Source organism: Odontomachus brunneus, unplaced genomic scaffold (genome assembly GCF_010583005.1).
Source record: "Odontomachus brunneus isolate Ranch 3 - 2012 unplaced genomic scaffold, Obru_v1 Obru_scaffold_006, whole genome shotgun sequence".
Classification (NCBI taxonomy): Eukaryota; Metazoa; Arthropoda; class Insecta; order Hymenoptera; family Formicidae; genus Odontomachus; species Odontomachus brunneus.
Window position 1 is genome coordinate 2,632,981 of NW_022639456.1, and position 21,423 is coordinate 2,654,403.

Below are 21,423 nucleotides of genomic sequence, written 5' to 3' on the forward strand. Positions count from 1 at the left end.
TCTCTCTCTCTCTCTCTCTCTCTCTCTCTCTCTCTCTCTCTCTCTCTCTCTCTCTCTCTCTCTCTCTCTCTCTCTCTCGTCCTTCGCGATTCCCAATCGACGGTGTGATGATAGGCTACAACGAACTATCAGTACTCGTCCCGATACCGGCGATGCCGAGACGCGGATTAGACGATCTGCGGTTTCTCGACCGCGCGCGCGGCTCGTCGTGCAAATAACAAGACTGCGAACGAGTCGCGATTATCGTGCTCGCACGCACGCACGTGTGCCGAGAAACGACGTTTTTCCTCACGATAACCAAGTGGTCATCGCACAGTCACGTTTCCCTTCACGGGTTCCTTGATATTGGTAAACGTCCGAAGTCGACAATGGCCTTCCAGCACGTCGAAGATCGCTCGTTAGCCCCGATGTTAATCGCGTTCGCAGTGGCGTAATCTAAGTCGTTACTCGAGGAGAAACTCGGGAAGGGCTTTCTCGACTTTCCTCTCAGATCAGCGTCAAGTTGTCGATCGGTGTCGAATTCAACGGTCGATGGTTCGCCCTTCCTCTCTCTCTTTCTCTCTCTGCCTTTCTCTCTCCCACCTCTCTTCTCTCTCATCTTCTTTTCTTCCCGTCTCTTAATTTTATTTCTTCCTTTCTTTTTTCCTTTTTCCTTTTTTTTTCCCCAGGATTCCTTCCTTTTGCCGGTCTCGCGTTACATACCCTTGACACTAGAGACCACACCGGAGGCGTGGTCGGCCACATAGCTGATATTTACGCCACTGTGGCATCTCAGCGAGCGAGCCGATATCGAAAACTTGAACGTCGGCAATGTTGGCCGTGTCGTGTCCCAATAGCGTAATGAATAGTTTCGCGATTATCGCGTGCAAGGAGCGCGAGCCTTTCCACGATACGACCTCCGTCGTGACTTTTAGCGGTCACGGAGGCTTGCCCCCGCCGATTCTGCACTTTAGTGAGAGCCCTGGAATCGACAACAGCCCCTCCCGTGGATCGCGAACCATTTATTACCACCGATTACCATACCGGTTACCGTTGAAATGCGAACCGTTCGTATTTATGCGTATTGCAACGATCGACATTGAGATAGATAGGGAGATACCGGAAATTCGTTGCTCATTAGGCATTCCGATCTCACTGTTTCTCTCTTTCCCCTCTAGTGAGCTCTTCATGAAATTATGCGTCCTTTATGTTCGCGGCGTCGTTTATTCTCGCCATTATTAACATATTCGCGCCATCTCTCAGACGCGACCCACGTTTGACACGTCGGCGGGGCGCGCCCGCGACGACGCCGGCGATTTCCCGTCGCGACTGTTGCGATCAATTGCCGAGGAATATCGGCGTGTTCGTTACGAAAATAGATCGGGGACTATCGCCTGCGGCTCTACGAGAAAAGAGCGAGCGCGTGTGTGCCGTGTCGACACGACACGCGTAAATCCTGGTCGCGCGTTCGACGCGGCACACACGCGTGCGCCGCGCGATATCCTGACGTCACTTCCTGGGCAGAATAGTAGGAACGAACGCGCGCTGAATTCAGCACAATCAGATAATGTATAACGGGCACACACGTGCACAGTCGTCGCAACTTTGCGCAACGCGTACGCGTGTGTGCGTGTCGCGCATACCGACGCGACACCCCGAGATGCACAACCTCCCTCCGGTCGTTTCTCGAGTCGATCGTCGGAGCCGGTGCAATTTGACGTTAATCGGCTCGGTTGAGCTCGCCGGTGCGTGAGAAAGGTGCGTGAAAGCTCGTGAGCAATCGCGCGCCGATTAACGTGCGGTGAATTATCGCGTGGGGCATTTAAGTCCGAACTTGCGCAAAACCGTGCCGGTATCAATCCGCCGGTTGAAACTGCGCCTTATCTTATAAGTTTAATTGCCTCGGAGACTGGCAAGGGGGCAAATTACGCGTTTTATCTTATCGCTTAGTAATAGTAATAATAATAATTTTATTACGGCAAAACGCACACACACGTGACGGAAAACTGACAAAGTGCAGAAAAAGAAAAACAAAGCGCGAGCTAACGGCGAGGCGTTGACGACATCAAGGCTGTTATTATCGCCTTGCCCGCGGAACCTGCCACTATTTCGCAAACCGACGCGACCGTACACACCGTCGCACTTTGCATAAGCGTAAAGTCCGGGTAATTGAGTTAAGTAAAACATCCAATTATTGATCCCCCTCAGTCATCGACACTCTGGTAAAGCCTGCTTTTTGCCTGCGACCAGTTCAGCGGTTGTTCATACACAGGTTTCATTGCAAAGTTTTCTGTTGTGTCATTGAGCGCATGTAGAAACTGCAATGCTGCACAGAGAAAACAATTGATATCCGCTTAAAATTAATACGGCCAAGTTAACAATCGTTGTTTTATATATAAACAATAACAAATAATTTTGTTGAAAAAGTTTTCAAGATTTAAATTCAATAATGTTATAATTTTATTTGAATATTTCCTGATAATCTCATGAGAAGTACATGATTATTTCGATGATAATAATACCTTCGACATTTAAAAACTTCACATTCCCAGAACAATATTTTGTGTTTTCCCTTCATGAAAGTAGTTTTCAAATAATGAGAATATATTTTTCTTTATTGAAGTCACACATTTAAAATGTACTGATGCAAATGATTTGTTTAACGTCACGTAACATCTCATCTTAAGATTTACGTGTTAAAAATTAAAATTCTTAAACTAGTCTTTCTTTCCATATGTTCGCAAGAAAAATCAGATTTTTTTCTAGAGTGTTAATGACCAAAGAAATTGTGGGTGTTTATTAGTTGTTCATTTGCCGACGTTTCACGCGGTTGGCGCGTGTAAAACGTAACAACTCTCGGAATGAACATGCACGGGAATAGAAAAACAAAGTATGACGCACGCAGCTCAATATTTAGTTGTCAGCAGCACAGTTGCGCACTCTAACTATCTCTGTGTGACGGTAATGTGTATGTTTGACACGATCCAGTTACTTTGGCACATCAAGTACAATGCACTTACTAATTACATTAGTGTAGTTGCGCGTAATCCGGTTGTGGCAGCCAGAAATCGGCTGGTATGACGTTTACACTGCGGATACGCTCCGGTTGGAGCGAGCAGATATCGTCGCCGTAACTCAGCAATTGCTTTGTGATTGCAGCAATCGCGAAATTAGTTGTTTCGTATCCTACTGTCAGTTTGCTTGGGGGATTTATGCATGCGCCAACTACGCCGTTTCTTCCGTGCGAATAAAGAATTAGAGACGCGTGCTGGCGCGCGACAGCGCGCCGTGGTGACTTACACTCGGAACGAGCACACCGGATCGAGCACATTTAACGCAAGAAATACTTCCTGCCTCGCATTGTGTATCTACATGTCTATTTGCGTGGTGTGCATTCGAGATCGTGATGGCCACTTCCTGCGTCCGCTCAGATAGCGCACATATTCGTCGGCTAATTACTCGAACGCGCCGGATGTGATTTGTGTATCGCTTCAATTCGCACGTCCGCCCCGCGCTCGCGTGAAATTCCGCTGAAGGGGCGCGCGATACGCGCGCGTGCGGCCGAGTTATCTCAACGAGGAAGGAAAGGAGAAACAAATTCGCGCGATTTCGCGCTCCCGCGATTCGCCACGAGGCCCGTGAGATCCGGGGGGGACGCAGCCCCCGAGTTAGAGACGGGACGATTATTGATGTCGGGGCGACGTCAATTTGCGCCGGCCGGTGATTCCTGGACGTTGCTAACGACATCTTTCATCGTGGCGATTTCTTTGTGGCGCGCGATCGAGGTCGAGGGCGACGGCGGCGAGCGGAACGATGCGGATGGAGAGGCGCTGAAAGGGAACGACAAAGCCGTCGCGAGACGACTGTCCGCGGAGCGTGAAAATGAGAAACGACGAGAGGGCACCGCGCGCGCGTGACGAGTCGCCACGACGTGTGGGCAGTGTATTGTTCGGTCGAGGAACCGCGGGGATTTCGAGGGACAGATCTCCCTCGGGTAGAGAAAGAGAGAGAAAGGGCGCACAGCCCTGAGAGACATCGAGAGATCGTGTCGTTAGATCCCGAGCGGAAACTCGAGGACCACGAGGAATGAGATAAGAGTGAAGGGAGGATGGTGGTTCCGCCGCCTCGTCGCCCTTCACCATCATCGCAGACACCGAAGGCGACCGTGAGAGTGAGATAAATCGAAAAGTGCGGAATGTAGGGCCGCGGAGAGAGCAAAAACGAGAGGACTTGCGGAGGTAACCAAGGGCCGCCAAGTGTCCCCCGTAACATTTTTATCAGCTGATTTCACGGCTGGACGGTGCGCCACTGTGCGTTCGCCTGTGAATCGAATGATAATTTTCCTCGAGTTTTCTGCACACATCGCGCGACGAGTCGCAGGTTCGTGAGATTTGTGCTCTCAGGTCCGGTGCGGGGAGTTCGCGATTCGCGCGGGCGAGTTTTAAACGGGCGTAATGAACGGATCGCCGAATTTATATTCATTATTAATGACAGATTATACCGTGAACTTGTATTCGCGGTCGGCGCGGTTCCGAAACCACGGCCGAGGGTGAATGTAATTATATCTTCATACATCATCTGCGGCGCTCCTCGTAGACGCGCGATAATGCGCGCTACCCTTACGCGCTACATAATTAACCGTACACGGCCGGCGACGATAAGACGACCAAGTCTCGTGTGCGTTTCGTCGAATCATCGGGCAGTCATTTTTAATACACGAAAGCCTAATAATCGCAATAGGAGACACGTGGCCGCGCTTTCGTAATCGTACTTCGCGTCCGCGCGCACGATACGTAACAGATGTGGTCGGAAAGTGAGAGGGAGTGGGCGTAGAGAGCTCGATAAGAGGTTGCCGATAAGAGTCGCGTCCCGGCGTGGTAAGGTAGGTAATGGATAATCAGTCACGCGTAATTAATGATGCGGAGGGCGACGATACGCGAGTGTGCGAGACACGCGCGCGCCGACACGCACACAACGTCCGCGCGTTCGTCGTGAACGGACAAACGTGAGAAGATGACGCGCAATGGGAAAGAGACAAAGTCGACAGTCAGTACGCGGAGGTGGAGGAAATTCTCTCCCCTTTCTCTTTTCCCTCCCTCCCTCCTTCTCTAGACTGTCTCTCCCTGCCTCTTTCTGTCTCTTTTTGTCTCTTTCTGTCTTTCTATGTTTCTCCCTGTCTCTCCTTATCTCTCCCTATCCCTCCCTGTTTCTCCCCGTCACTCTCTACCTCTCTCTCTCTCTCTTTCTCTCTCTCTCTCTCTCTCTCTCTCTCTCTCTCTCTCTCTCTCTCTCCTTTTCTTCCACTGGGAAATGACGGGAAGGAAGGCGAAGAAACACAGAGAATGCCAGACTGCTTGGCGACGCACGTCGACTTTATCAGCCTACGCGAACGCAGCTCTGCGCTTCGAGTACGTACGCGACAAATCGCGTACATACAGCACCTCTAAATGTTCCCTCCCTCTCATTGTCTCGCGTCGACATTAACACCCGGATGTTGCATTGGGACGGCTTCGTTGCGAACGGAATGGAAACTGCAGCTGCGAAAGACGATGTCAGCGAATCACGGTCTGTGCGTTTGAGGGTGTATCGCCCGTGTTTGGAAACTAATGAGAAAATTTTGAAAAATTTTGAGATTAATCTATACTTTATCCAAAAGTGACCACCAACAACTGACTTCATACTGATGGTCGAATTATCAAGTATGATAATTACGGTAAATTCGAGACGTAATCGAGATACGCGTATCTTTCACCATGCTTCTCATTACCGACCGTAATTTATCCAGCGCAATCATTTGCATCTTATACTTGTAATGAGACGCGTTAGTAACGGCCGATTAACCCGCGTTAACGCGCATTTCTGCCGTTCGCAAGTCCCATTTTGCGGTGCCTCCGCGCGCTCATTCTCTGCCCGACAAATTCACACTTCTATCGAGCGCGGTCGCGCACGCAAAACGTAGAAGGGAAGTCCCGCGCGCGCCTCGTACACGCTTATGAATGCGCGGCTAACGATGAAATATGAAACGTTGATTTATAAGCGCGATTCGCACGCGCCGCGCTTTTCCGCGGGGGAGGGGGGAGAGGGAGCGGCTGCCGTACCTGTCGCGAAAAAGGCCGATAGTTATTTACATGTCATCGTCGCGCCCGCGAAACCGCCATTTTTACCGCGCCGATAAATCTCATCCAGCGCGTTCAGTCCGGCCGCAATTTATAGCGTCACGCGGCGAATAAACATCCGGACAACTAAATAACGTCGCGGCGATTAAATCTCTCCGCGAAGGAATGCCGAATGATAAAGTGGCCGAGGCATACGAGGCTGAAACACGCGACTGCGCGTATTCTATTCTCTCGCCCATTATTTTTCCATCGGGAAGCCTTCGTAAAGCGTTGTGCGCATCGGATCCGCGTGTGCAGAGGATTTTTTTTTCCGCGTTACGCAATAACGACGACGGGCGCGCGAGCGGAAACTAGATAATCGAGCGTAATATGATTGCGCGCGTGGACGCTACGTAAACGATTTCGACGCACGCGCCATACTGACGACTCTGCAAAATCGAATCCCCGAGGGTATCAAATCCGCGTCGCGTCACGTCCCGACCGAGACACAAGTAATCGGAGAAAATCAAGAAAGATCCTCGTTCGAGGAATCGCGAGCTCTTCGCCGTGATATCAAGTTATCGCGAGGCAATAATTCGAGAAGTCACTCGCGAGGCAGCTTAGTGCAGAAACGCGCAGAAAGAAAACCCGTTCATATAGGCGCGGGATACTTATAGGAAAAAGGAAATACGTTCATGTTTGGCTAATTGCTAGATCCCGGACGAGCAATTAAATTCATTAGGGTGAAATTACCGGTTAGGCGTATCCTACCGGTGCGTAGAGAAAACCGTTCGATTTGCACACATATTTATCACGCACGGCGGCTCTCCGCCGCCTCTCCTCGCGCCCGTCCTCCTCCTCCTCGCTTATCTCGTGTTAGAGCTCTATTTTCGTCTTCTTTCCGCCGACGAGTAATAGCCGGCAATCACTGCTGATTTTGCCGTCAATGTTTGGCCCGTCCTCTTCCCGTGATATTCGTGACCGGCCCTTTTTTGCCGCCGCTCGCAGGAGCGCTCTTGATTGCAGGAGGTGGCGCGAACTGAAACGACGCGTGTCCGTCCTTGTTCTTAATTAAACGTATCTTAATTAAACGCGCACGGATCAGTAGACGGATCGGCCGTCGGTTCATTTGAGCTTTGACCCAACGATGTAACGCGACGGAGGAGGCACTTCTGTCGACATCGCGGCGTTCGTGTCTCGTTCCCTTTCGCGGGCGAAGCTCGCAAAGCGGATTCATGATCGCGCTCATACGAGAGACGCGCAGCGAATATGATAAAATAAACGACGGAGTATCATTATTATTGTTATTATTATGGGAGCGAAGTAGACTTGAGAAGGTTTCTAGTCACCTCTGACCTAAGAAGTTCTTCTGTAACATCTCAACTCTGAGTTGAGAGTAGTTTTAAGGCGTTTACGAACTTTGACATAACTCTAGGTTGCAATTCCTTTATCTCGCTAGACGTTTCGTGTTATCACTTTCTCGACATGTAATAGTCTGCGCCGATAGGCTGTAGGACGACTACAAAGCATCGCCGTTTCTGACTCTTCTTTACAGAGTCGGTATATTGGATCATTGACTTTGAAAAGAAAAAAAGATAGGACGAAGTAACGAGGGACTCCTTTAAGCCCGTATTAATAATCGTTGAAACTTGCCTCAGGCGAGACACTTGAATTTAGAGTTAAACGTGAGTCTTTCAGCTGAATATCGCCATTACAAATGTAACGTCACATATATTATATAATATATATATATATAAAATTCAAATGAGAAACTCTCATCGGATAACTCTAAATTCGGATCTGGGTGTTTCACGTACAAGTTTCAAATAACGTTTCACGTTAATACGATCGTTAGTCTCCCTGTTTAACGCGATTGATTATGGTCTCGTCTCATAAACTTTCGTGTCTCGAGGGCATCGCGCTAAAAACAATGACACTTTCGCACGTAATTTATAAATGGAGGTATGGTATACGTGGTTAAATTTATGGGTCGCATTCATGCACGCAGTCGCGCACACGTAGCGAACCCTCTTCCCTATTTTCCCGGTATTTCGGAGGTGATTAAATACCGGGGCGATTGAGGTCGACAGTCTCTCTCTCTCTCTTTCTCTCTCTCTCTTTCTCTCTCCGAGGGAACGAGCGATCGTTGCTCGACCGAGTGCAAAAAGAGAAAAGAGAAGGAAAGAGAAGCCGCGTGTATAAATATTAATACGAAGTTACCCTGGAATTAACCCGAGGCCGAAATCCGGATCTCGAGGTAACCTGAAGGGCGTCGGGCGCATTCCAGGGCCCGCGGTCGCAGTGAATCAATGGAAACGACGTCGTCGCTGTCCCGAAGCCCGACCTCGGATGCCAAACACGGAAGTACAAATATTGCCTCGCACACGCTCTTCCGAGTCTTGGGCTTTTCGCACCTCCTCTGTCCCCGCTCGTTTTTGCGTTTTCGCGCGTGCACACTCGTCTGCGAAACGGAGTGAACACTTTTTTCCAAGGAAGTTATAGGAGCGCGTCAAACGGTCACTACTACGAATCATTAGAGACTACTAGTCATTAGAGATATGCGAATCAAAGATTTTTTATGTCGAATCGAATCAAACCTTAGATTTTAATTTTGAATTCGAATCGAATCAACGAAATTTTACCTGAATCGAATCGAATTGAATGGAAATCGAATCGAATCGTTGAAAGAATTTTTAATTAACATAATCACTGAATTCGACATGAAAATAGTGACTTCAATATGAGAGAGATAACATTAATCATGTTCCAGTTTTGAAAGCTGCGCAACGACACATATCGATCCGACAGTTGTCGGTAAAAGTTTACCTAAAAGCCATTATTTTCTTTTAATATTTTTGAAGAAAATCTTAATGTATGAAAATGTAAACTTTTCAAGTTATGCTAATTCCCGTAAGGCTGGATGTCTTTAATGATACTTCGTTAATGCTAATGTGTGCGATTTGTATTTGAAACTTTTCGATTTAAAATTTTCGAATTATTCGGATTCGAATCATAGGGATTCGAAATTGAATCGAATCAAATTTCACTTGATTCGATTCGAATTCGAATAGTTCGCATATCTCTACTAATCATGTGCCTGCACGGTAATCCGTCATGACAAGAATCGAGGTGACAGTATAGGAGACATTCGATGTCACAACTGCAATGAAAAGTGCAGGAAAATTGCGAGTATCTTTATTGTATTTTTATCTGTCAGTGTACGATAAAAGGCCGTTGTTTATTCATTTCTTATCGGATAATTTCTCTCAGTGTATGCATCAGCATGCGCATTAGCACTGGCTCTTAATTGCGACAATTCGAAGCGTTGCAACTTCGTTCGAGCGAAACGTGTGCGGACCGTTTTGCGATCGTGCGTACACCTGCCGCGCGCGTTACGCGAGTTTGCTGTACGGCACGCACCTATGCCCACCTACTTACCTACCCACCCACCCACCCACCCACCTACCTACCTACCTACCTACCTACCTACCTACCTACCTACCTACCTACCTACCTACCCAGCTACCTGCTTGCTTGCACAGAGAAGCGAGTGACGCTCGTGAATTCCGCTTCGAATGTGACGCGTGCGAGACGACCGGTGCGCGAAACAGTCGTAAAGACAAATACTGTAGATTTTCGCGTTCTCTCGTGCCCGCCCTCCTTCCCTCCCTCCCTCAAACGCTCGCGCTCTTTATCGGTGTTTCGCCGGAGCATTTCGTGATTTGTAGGTCCGCGTGCTTTACCGCGGGACACCGTGATTTACGAGCACCCTAGGCAGCCAGCCGGGTAAGAAGCGACGCGCGAGTTCGCGATGCGATCGGGAGACAAACAGCCGAGGGGCGATTCTACAGCGAAACACTCTTAGGCCGCAGTTGCGAATTTATATTGCATTATCTCTCGGCGAGGGGGGTGTGTCTCTCGTGGCGTTTACGCGAGTTGTCTGTATTCCCGGGCGAAGGGTCGTCAATAGCTTCCACGTCGTTTCGTTGCGTCTCGTCGCGTTTGGCTTGGTCCCGGCGCGAGGAAGATAAGCCAAGGACGAGGGGTGGATGCGAAAAGGAAGGGCGAGAGAAGAGTGTCTGCCGAATGGCGCTCTTCGCCAGTCCGTGCGTCGCGAAAAGAGGAGAATTTTCTTAACAGCTGGAAAGTTTCTCAGAGCGCTCTGTCGGTTTGACGTCTCATCCGAAGGCTCAGACACCGGAAGAAATTCGGATAAATAAATGTTGGAGGAGGCACTCTTCGCATCTCGCCGTGGAGAAGAGAGCAGAGAAAAGAGAGAAAGAGAGAGAGAGAGAGAGAGAGAGAGAGAGAAGGGAGAAAAGGAAAAACGATCGAACCGGTCGCCAACCTGAAAGGCAGCTGTTCGACACTTGCCCGTTTTCATAATATTCGATTGAAGTATCGAGGAGTAGGGCTGTGCGAAGTAGTACGAAGGTTCTGGACCCGGTTTCCCTGGAATCGGTGCAAGTAATCGTTACATCGAAATAACCGACTTGGAAATCGACGTGTGAATCGATTCGAGCAATCGTTTGGGTCGTGCGAAAAGAATGTTTGCTGCTTGTAATCACACAGAAAAATAATTACCACAAATTATGGTCGAGAGAAAACCAATTTTGTTTTATTAAATTCTACTATAATGTTAGTAACAATAGCCTCGTACGCATGTCGCTATCTCCACTTTCGCGTTAGAACGGATGTTAAAAACAAAAAGTATGGTGGCGAAAATCACTGCAATTTTAGTTAGATTGGCCATTTTTTTTCTATCAGCGTAGGTGCACGATTTCAGTCTGGCGATTGTGAGTCGCGAGACTTTTGCGGTCGTCGTCGTTGTCGCAACGCACGAATGCCCTCGCGCTTATTACTTCGATAATTTTCCAGCCTACGACCGTTGCTCATCGTGTTGTGCGTACGTGTGAGACGCGATGGAGGCCCTTCAAATCTCTCCGCCGTGAAATTACTTTGCGGTGGCTCGTCATTACCTGGTCAGCTTCTCCGCGTCTCTGACCGGGGGCGTACGCACGTCAGCCGAAGTAATTACGCGCGTGTGTGCGTGTTCGCATCACGCGTATCATACATTAATGAGGGAGGAGGGGGGCGAGTAAATAATAAAACTCCGGACATATTTACCGTCTCGTTTTGCGCGCGCGCGCTATGCTATATTCCCGAATTTTTTCTCGGACTTGAGGGACGTTTAATCGTTAGCGCAACTTCCGCGAGAAGTCGTTCGCGTCACTTTTACTCTCTTTGAAAATTGTTTACTGCAATTAATTATGAAGTAGACGAAGAGACATTCGAGCAAACATCGTTAAGATACGATCCATCAGATATTTATAGACGGAGAAGAGAGTTTAGTTGATTGGATCGAATAAACGTTTAGTATGAAAGTATGAACGAGCCGGAGATTCAGAGCAACGAGGTTTCTGATTAACTTGAACAGAATTCCGGTAACTGTGAACGAAGTTCCTTCATATTTCACCGGACGTTTGGTTAATTCAACTAAACGTTTCTTTTCATGCAAGATGCATGCGACAAGATCGAGCACTTATAAGGGATACTATAAGGCAAGATACACCTCTCTTTCTCGCGAAAGTAGCTTATCGATCGTATCTTAACGATTTCACTTCTCTTCGGGAGTGACGAGGCTTTAAAACACACGCGTGGCTCGAGAAATAACCGGCACGCTTTATTACGGCAACCGTGCCGCGCTGAATGGGGGTGTTGTTCGCTTTATTTTCTCAAGACAAGAGGTCACTCCATAAGCAATTTCGCGCGGGTCTTTCGCCCAAAACGGGCTTTTAATGTTTCTCGCCCCTCGACTTTTACTGCGCTATTCTCTCTCCGCGCGCGCGTGAATTAAACGCGGCCGGCTCGCTACAACCGTGACCCGAATATTGTTAGTCCCCTTATTTGCGTTTAAGCGTCTTTTAACTCGCCAATGACACGAACAATGTCTCGTTGGAGCCTCCAACGTGGCAATTTGAACGCTGCTTGTGGTCGCGTGCAGCCGGAGTAACAAGCGCGAGCTAAAACGGAGCGCGTGCAATCCGCATTTCTTGTAAACGGACATTGAAGTATTTTCAAGACCAGCAAAATTACTCTTTCTCATGAAAAAAAGTGCGTCATAGTTCTCACCGCGATGCTAATTTACTGTCTCGATTTCGACGTAAGTCGTCATTTGAACTTAAACGTCGTCGCGAAGATTATACATCTGGACGACTTGAGTGTCAAGGAGAGATAAATTGTCATGTGAAATACTAGGTTGCGCAACAAGTAATTTCAGATTTCTCGGATAAGACAAAACGATCGTATTATTATGTCGTTATAATTTTAATAATAATTTTATGACAGTTGATGTCGCTTGAATTTTATGAAAATGGCTTGCGTCATTTTGACATACGATCTTCTGTCATCTTCCGCAGTTTTGCTTCACAGAGTTACAAAAATGTCCAGGATATCATTTCATTGATCTGAAAAATCTGTAAAAATTGCTTATCATCACAATCTAATGATACATAATGTGATAAAATAGAGAATGTTGAATTAATGAACAAATAACGCAATGACACTCTCGAGCTCTTAACGCTCGATCGTGTGCCTGATTAAAAGATAAGAAACTGTGTCCAACCTATGTTTAGCACACCTTCGGGCAAAATGCCTGAGACAAATCCCTCGCAAAAGTGAAGCAACGTGCTCGCCAGCATTTGCACGGTAGAATATCGAGCCGGTCCGAGGATACCCTTTACACTCGAGAGCGCTAATTTCGCTCGGCGGAGTCTTTCGCGTCGGCAATCGAAAATTTCCACGTCGGGTTGTCGGGCTTAGCGAGTCCCGCCGGTTGGTTGCCTCCGTCCGATTGTTGAACTCGGAGCTCGAGGTGATTCGCGAGGGTGAGCTCTCACCCCTCTGTACAAGCTCGTTGCCGCGTGCTCGCGGCAGTGCGAAAGCTCGAAAGCACGCTTGATCGGAGCAACGGCATGCCGGATGCGCCCCGTCGACGACGGCGTGATTACCGATACCCGATACCGCCGCCTTTAAGTCCCTTAAACAGACGGGTAATCTACTTATACACGGGTGCGGAGCTTCTCTAAACCGGTCAGCCGTGACGGCGACGGGGCGCGTATGTGATCCCGCATTCCGCAAGCTTGTTCGTTACCTGGAACGTATACCTGCCGTATCCGCAACATTTCCCCACGACTGCCCGTTGCAGTCCTGACATTTTCTGTTTCGCGGTCTCTCTCCTCCGGACGGATAGTCGGTTGCTCCCACCGACTACCCGAGTCGGAACTTTAGGCCTACTTTTCGACCCGAACTTTCTAACATCCGCATATTCTGAAGGTGTATGTTCAATACATGTAGAAACTGAGTTTCTAGTTAACGCCTCTGAATAGCAGCAAACGCACAAAATGCCACTCGTAGGTTGTAAGGAGAATCTCTCTGCAAAGTCAACAGGTTCAACCGAATCGAAAGAGATTGACATAGGCTTCAGAGTGTCAAAATAGATGTCAAATGGAATATTGAGGTCGAAAGTAGGATCAAAGTTTCCACTCGAGCAGCGCTGTCAACCCGAGTCGAGATCACTCGAACACCTGAGTACTTGGGACCCGTAGTTAGGGGTCTGCACTGCAGACTTATAACTATTTGCTTTCTAGTTATCGGGATAATATTCGCGAGTACGATTATCCCCAGGTAGTTTATGCGAATGTGTATATCTGGGTATCTGAGTAATAACTGGGTGACACTAGCGGGTTTTCGGGTATAAAAATACTCCGGCTTATATCGACAGCAATGCCATCGAGCGTGGCACAGGTATTGCCGGGTTGTAGCCGAGGTGATTTTCATTTCCTCCTCTACAGCAAACGAATTCGAGACTTGGGGCTTCGAAAGCTCATAAATATCACCCTAATTCTCGGCTGTTTGTTCTTTTGTTCGTCCCGCGCTGGCGAGGACGGAGGACGCGGGGGTCCATAGGGGTCTTGTGCGGGTGGCGCGCGCGCGCGCGCGCACAGAAGACGGAGAAGTGAAACACCGGTTCGTTGAGGAGAGACGGAAGGCACGGGCCGGAGGAGAGAACGAGAGTGTAACGGGCCGTTGAATGTGCGCCTCTCTTAATGGTATTCAAGTGTGAACGCAGTAACATACCGAGACCGAGGATGAATGGGAGCTTAAGAGCCCAACGCGCTAACACCTACCGACAGCGCGGAGATTATTCACGTCGGGACACGTCCCGATGTTCATGAGAGACGATCCAATGAACTCGTCGGCTCGTGTACCGGCGGCTTGTAGCCGCATAATGAAAGGAAACACGCTGTAGCTCCGCGCGGCTCAACTTCAACTCTTTAATTCTCAAAGAGCCGGAATGCTCCTTAACTCTCTAATTCCCTCGCCGGAATTCTCTTTTTTTTTTTTTTTCATATTATCTCGACAACTCTGCGACCGTCAGAGTTATCTCTTTCCAATCGGATCGTAAGCACATCGAGCGCAATAATAATAAGCTTTATTAACATTAAGGATAAACCCTTAAGTGTAGCGTAAAAAAGGAAGATGAGTACAACACCACAGGTAGGGATATAGAAAGTGTAAGTAGCGCGTTTCATCACGCCGCGGAAGTCTAAAATATCACGTACCATTAATCTGGTTGGCGCAACTAGATTTATGTGGGGAGCCAACTCTACTGGTTCTTCTCCCGTTTTCTACGATTCAAGAGATTCAAAATTATTGATGGACGTTATACGTTACGTTGATATTGAAGTTCGCGTCAAGATTTAACGCACAACTGAAAAATCAATTGTATCGAGGGCAACGGCGAGGAAGGGAGGAGCGCGGGGGACTGTTTCGCGATTTGACGCGGCGATTTCGCGTGTCAATTAAGACCGTGCACTGGGACGGTTCGGTCGGACCGACGTCGGGATTAATTATGCGCTGAAAATAATTCAGTTCCGCGAGGTCGCGCCGCGTGATACGTCCGAGAGCTGTCGGCATGCGGTATCCATTTGTCTCGCCGTGTGGCCGGCTGCTCGCGAATCTGTCCGATATCGAAGGCGACGTCTCGTCGACGCCTCCTCCACGTCGGACCCTCGTCCGGGCGGCTGCCCCGGAGCATCTCGCATTGACGGGCGAGACTAACGAGAGAAATGAGCGGGCCGCCGCACTGTTTACGAACGCCGAGATCGATTTCCGCGCGGGCTAGCTAACAGATCCGAAGTAACCGGCCAGATATACCGCGCGCGCCACGCGATGTATTACCCGCGGTGTATTTCCGTCGCGTCCGATTATATAATATCGAAAATGTATATATAGCCGCGTTCTCGCGAGGAAGAACCGCGACTCGACCCGCGACTCGATCTTCGCCAGACTGCCTCACGACGGGCTTCGTCCTTCGACGAAAACCCGGTCTTGCTTTTCACGAAGATCACAAGGTACTGAAGTTTTCACGAGCGTTGATTGGAAAACTTATTATTATTATTCCACTTATTATTCCACCGTCCAGTCTCAATGGCAATTTGAAGAGGGTTCTTCCCGGCTTTTCGGAAAGGGCGACTCGCTTCTTTATCCTCGCGCACGCTTGAGGTTTAAAGAAAGGTGTTGCTAGGTATTTCGCGCTGAGCAATCCGAAGAATTTATAAAGTTATGCTACTTCATAGAATGTGGCTCGCAGGTAGATAAAGAACCAGAAGGAACGAGCAAGTCGGTAAGAGTAAGCTGGTTTCGATTGGTCAGGTATTCCGGTTGTTTCTAATCGTAAAATCAACTTCTCGTAGCTGGTCGTGTAACGTTTATCAAAAAATGTGGAAACAAGGTGACGTGTGATGGCTGCATATTTGTCAAGTGCGTGTGATTTGTAGATAAATAGAAAAAAAAATATATATATAAGGAGAGAGAGAGAGAGAAAGAGAATAAAGATTCTGCCTAATTAGAGGTCGTCGGAAAATAGTGAATCATGAGTTGTGTTGAAGCGCGCTAACGCTAATGTTAACCGTTAAAGTGCGAGCGTCCTCCATATCACCATGGTCGAAGATGAGCGCATCCTGTCGATTGAGTCTTCCATATCTTACAATCAGCCGTCGCGCTGTCGAAACGGTAAATAAATTAATCCGGCGCGAGCGCACGATGCAACTCGAGTGTCCCGCATTGAAACGTCCGCGTTACATCGGCCCTGGCGAGTTAAGAGGAGTTAAGAAAGACATAAATGTCGGGATTGAACTGGTAACTCGTGGGAAAGCTATTTTCACGTTCTCAAGGAGGAAGAGAGGAGAAGGTGAAGGAGAAGGAAGAGGAGGAGGAAGAGGAGAGAAGGAGGAGCAGGAGGAACGCATTACGGGCGGCACCAGCTGCGGAATGCACGCCAGCATCCCGCACGCGGTGCAATTCGCGTTTTCTCGTTCATCCGAACGGCTTTGTCTCGCGAATACAAGCGGAGTTACCAAGAATCGCGACGCTAAACGTTTTGTCACGTGCACGCGATGAAAACCAGCCAAGACTCTCTCCCTTCCTCCCTGTCTCTCTCTCTCTCTCTCTTTTTCTTCCTTCTTTCTATTTGCTCCTGTCTCTCTCCTTTTTATCGTCGTGGGAAAGTCAACGCAGATGCGTGAGAAGCGGGATTCTGATCCGCGGTTCGCGTTTTATTTATGCTAATAGTCCGCTTATTTCCCTTTTTCCCCGCGCCCTTCCATTTTTCCGCTATCCTCCTCCATCGAGGAAATTCGATGTTCGTGAGAGGAAAAGCCGATAAGTAACTTTATTTATGTAAGCGCCGGCGACACAGTCGCCACATTCCGCGTCCGGGAGAGCGAATAAAAACGCCGCGACACCGTCGGCAAAACGGATTTCGCAGCGAAATGTTTTATAATCCGGTGTGTCCGGAAGTGCTTTATCAGTTTCCCCCGGGGCCGTAACGTAGGAATAATCGCACGCGCGATCGATTATGAAAAATCGCAATTTCTCGCGAACCACACCGGCACACTTTACCCGCGAATCTCGCTTCGCGCGTTGCCAACAACGAGAGCTCGCGAGAAGATTTTCTCTTCGAGTCTCGTCTCGAAAGAGAGAGAAAGAAAGAGAGGAAGGTAAATCGCCTCTGCTAAGAGCGCGCGCCGATCGATAAATCTGTCATTGGAGATTAACATCGGGAGAATCTAAGGCTCTCGTTGTTTTGCAATCGGAGGGGCATTTAAATGAAGCCGCGTGGAATCGCTCCGCGCGCTCCCTATGCGATGTTAATAAACGGCGCGCAGAAGGAAAGAAAAAGGGGAGAGAGGTAGAGAGAGAGAGAGAGAGAGAGAGAGAGAGAAAGAGAGAGATGTCGGCAGTGCAACACGATTGCGGAGGAAAACGCAAAAACTGGAAATCCAATTAAGATTCCTTGGCGCCACCCAGTGCACGCGCGGTCGCATTAGTCAAAGATATGTGCATATACAATATGGCTCGCGACATTCGTCCGATAATTATGCGGACACCTCTTGTTTATGAGCGAGGATTATGAATACGCAGAGCGAATTTATCGACGTGTATGAACTTTTACGGCGGCCTCTTAACGGCTGGCCGCGACGCGGAAAAATTAAACGATCGTGCGATAAAACGCGGCCGTCGGCGCGAGCGGCGAGGACGTGCGAACATAACAGCACAACAACGACGACGACGACAACGATGACGATCAATCGCCGCAGGTTGCTCGTTGCATACGTGTCGCTCGTAGGTGGTGCAATCTATGAATAATAGAAATGTTTAGGAACGCCGTAATCGGTCTTGCTGCGCGCCGGGTATTAAGGATCGTCTGCGATGCAGTTACACGTTTTAAAGTCGCCGTATTAGTCTGCGAATCGGTCACGCATGACCATTTCTCTCGCGCAAACTCTCGTGAACCATCTTGAAATCTTTTATTGAATTCATCAATGAAAGTTTTCATTATCCCCGAGTTTACGCGAAGGAAATGGACGCATGATCGATTCACACAGACTAATGCTACGACTTTAAAAAGCAGCCACGTTGTGGACGATTTCTTACGCGATCCGTTCTCACTTGACTTTTATGTTCACCTTAATCCATTCTACGTTCCCACAAAAATCGCGGGGAAGGGTCCGGGACACTCTGCACATGCACGCCGCACAATTCTCCCGAGTCGTTCAGCCGGAGGAATGATTTCGCAAGGAGCGCGAGCGCGATACTTCGCGAAATTCCCACATTCGTATCGATCGCGCGCGGTGATCGAATGGTGCGCGTTGAACGCTAAACGACGCCCAGTTGTCGCTGAATTCGTCTCGCCTCGGATCAATTAATCGTCACGCGTCGCGACGCGGTATCGCGCAAGCCCCTAACGCACGATATCATTATCACACAATCAACCAGCGCCGGATAACGGATTAGATTTTATCAGTTTATCCGCGGCTATTATTCCCGCGTGACTCGGCGAGACGCGCACCGCGATAAATAATTTCTACCTTCGTCCTTCTCCATCACCACCTGCGCTCGTCCAACTCTCATCGGTCGAGAAGGTATCCGCGTTGAAATCGTTCCCTGGCTTCGCGTTGCATGAGCTCGGAAAATTGCGGAAATTCGGCGAGTATGGAGTATTTCCAGAACACGATTCCACACACACATACACACGCGCGCGCGCGCGGTTTCTGCGTCACGAAAGTGCGTGTCCGGGTTTCTTAAAGGAAAAGATTGCTGGACCGAAGGTAAAAACACGAGAAAAACTCATTTCACGGCATTGATTTACAGTGATGCTAATTGCGAAACGTAATCTCGCGAGTCCGTGACCGCGGCAGAGGGACGAACGGCCGGGGAAAGGGCCTCGGGGACTCATGCGAGCGGAAAAGTGACTTAAGTGGATGGCAATTGCCGTAATGGCAGACGCAGTTTCGCCTGTCGTACGCGGTTGAATACGGTAGCCCGCGATTATTACCGCGCGATTAACCGAACCGCCCCGAGCGGCCTCCCTCGTTTTCCGCCGAGATGTGTACATTCCGAACGGAACCACGCATGGAGGCACCCGTAATACCTGGCGTGTACGCCAGACGAGATAATCGCGCCGCGGAAAGTTCTTCTAATCGTGCGATAATTGTCGATCTCCGACAAAAGGCGGAGCGTGTTTGCCGGGGATTTGCAAACGGGTGATTATCGCGTCGCTGATATGTCTATCCGCATCTATTCGTTTCCAGACAGATAAGTGTGCGTAAATTTAGCCAGTGACTTGCGTCCTTTATGTGGATGATTCATGCGGCACTCATATTTATCACATAAGGACGAAATACATTGACAAGTAAACCTACCCAAAAGATACACTCCGATTTCTTTCTAATTTGACACAAATGTAGGAGTACAAAAAATATTTAAGTCATATTTTTTCATTTTGGCCCACTTTGAGTTTTACGGGTAGTTTATAGCTTTTTAATGTTCTCACTCCTATCATCAAGAAGTGCAATAAAAATGCATAAGAAATAAAATTGAATACAAGATATAAGCATTTTGACTTGCTGATTATGAATATGAAGTCAAATGTGTAAAATTATTAGTATAAATAATAAAATGTTGAAACAAAACATATAAAAAGTTGAAAAAACTATTTATACAAACAATTACTTGGTTTGCCCGAGATTCGTATTTTTGACTTTTATTTATTTTACTTTTATTTAATTTAGTATATACTTTTATTTAATTTCGTATATATTTGAAATATTTCGATTGGAATCTCGGCTAAAGAAATTTAGAATAGTTCGTGTCTCAGCTATGCCGATTTTGTTAAAATTTTAATCAAAATTGCCGGATTTCTCTCTCGGTTTAGCTGAGATTCAAACCGTTTTTGACTAATTTAGCACAGATTTCAAATATTTCGGTTGGAATCTAGAAATTTAGAACGTACTGGATCGCACCGATACAGTACATTTGTCTCTTAAGTGTAACTAAAAAAAGTGTACAGTTTCCATTACCGCCTGTCTCACGTCGTGATAATCATGAAAGTCCCGGGACTTGTCTCGTAATCTCGATTGTCTGTTCACACACGCCCTTGCTCTTGAAACTGTCGCGTTTAAGAAGGAAACTGTTCCGCTCGGTTCTTAAATTCTGTCATCGACGCGGCGAGAAGACATCTTCTCTCGCGGATTATCCCCATCGGCGCGAGCACCGGCCGATACCGGCACGCTTGGTTGACGCCAGAAATTACACACCGCATGTCGCGGCCGCGATAAAAGTCAACGGCGGCATAATTGATGGACTGTCATAATTTTAATGGTACGTTAGCGCCGCACCATGTTACGAAAGTTATGTTAATGAACCGGATAATTTCTGAGCCGATCGCCGTGAAGCGACGTTAATCCGTGCATTCGGATCGACCGTGATTGCCACCAGTTACCCTCCGCACTGACGCGAACAGCGCCAATAAATGTCTAATATCTCTAAGTTTGTAACTGCGATACATGATATATCGAGATTAAGGGGATGCTGAGGCGGCTGACGAACTCGAAAATTGTCGACAACGTAGAGACAATCGTCACGATCAATCTCCCTTTCGTACATGTTTCTCTGCAAACGCACCTGACGATCATCGTTCGTTTAAAGACCACGAGAATGACTTCTACGACTTTTACGACGCTTTAACGACCCCTTCGCGAAAAGACACACTGAGGAACCACGCGCTCCCGTGGGAATCGGGAGCTGCCGAGACGCGGCTGCGAAGCGCTGAATCGCAGATTCAGCCGCGGAAAATGTAGGCGACTTTTCGCAAGCTCGTGAGTCGCTAGGATCGCGTATACAGCAAGCGCGAATCGACACAGACTGATGCAAAACGGCGGTGTTTGTGCACTGCACGACGCGCGCGACCGCGGCGGGGCAATGCCGGGTCACGCAAGAGCTTTAGACGTCCAAGTACTCGGCATCAACGTGACGCGAGAATGGCGTGTAATTTTCAAATGAGCCATTCAAAACGCACATATAGATGGCTGTGCCATAAATCACGTCGCGAGCGGCAAAACGCGTCATATCCGGCACGATCCCTGCACTTTCCCCCCGGAAAGAGCGCCCTGATTTTCTTTTCTTTTCCCTTTTCTTTTCCCTGTGATCTTTCCCTCTCGTTCTCTCGCTCTTCCGCCGAAGGATGTATCGACTCGAACGATGTGTATCGTGGCGGACGAGATGACTGCTACCCTCTAGTACTTTACTCACACGAGTCACGCGCGAGCTTCTCATCCATCTCGGATGCTGCGGAGAGAACAAATGGTCCCGCGACGAAAGAACACAGCCCTGGCGATTTTTATGGTGGAACCCGACGCGCTTCGATAATCTCAAAAATTCACACAGTCTCGTGGACGAATTAGATAATTTCCAATCGCCGCCAAGAGTAGAAGGCCCCCCCCCC

The 21,423-nt window shown here is 48.4% G+C and overlaps 2 protein-coding genes across 6 annotated transcripts in view; one reads left to right on the forward strand and one right to left on the reverse strand.

Moving 5' to 3' along the window:
* Positions 1-21,423, forward strand: part of LOC116850917 (MRN complex-interacting protein) — a 91,673-nt gene that overhangs the window by 49,460 nt on the left and 20,790 nt on the right. The window lies entirely within an intron of this gene.
* LOC116850841 (extracellular sulfatase SULF-1 homolog) overlaps positions 1-21,423 on the reverse strand; it is an 83,440-nt gene that overhangs the window by 47,752 nt on the left and 14,265 nt on the right. Inside the window, exon 1 of one of the 4 annotated variants that reach the window (XM_032829583.1) lies at positions 2,115-2,132. The exons of the other annotated variants lie outside the window; for them this stretch is intronic. The gene's annotated coding sequence lies outside the window, so the exon portion shown is untranslated. Of the gene's footprint in view, positions 1-2,114; positions 2,133-21,423 lie in introns of those variants that run through there. 4 annotated transcript variants of the gene reach the window in all.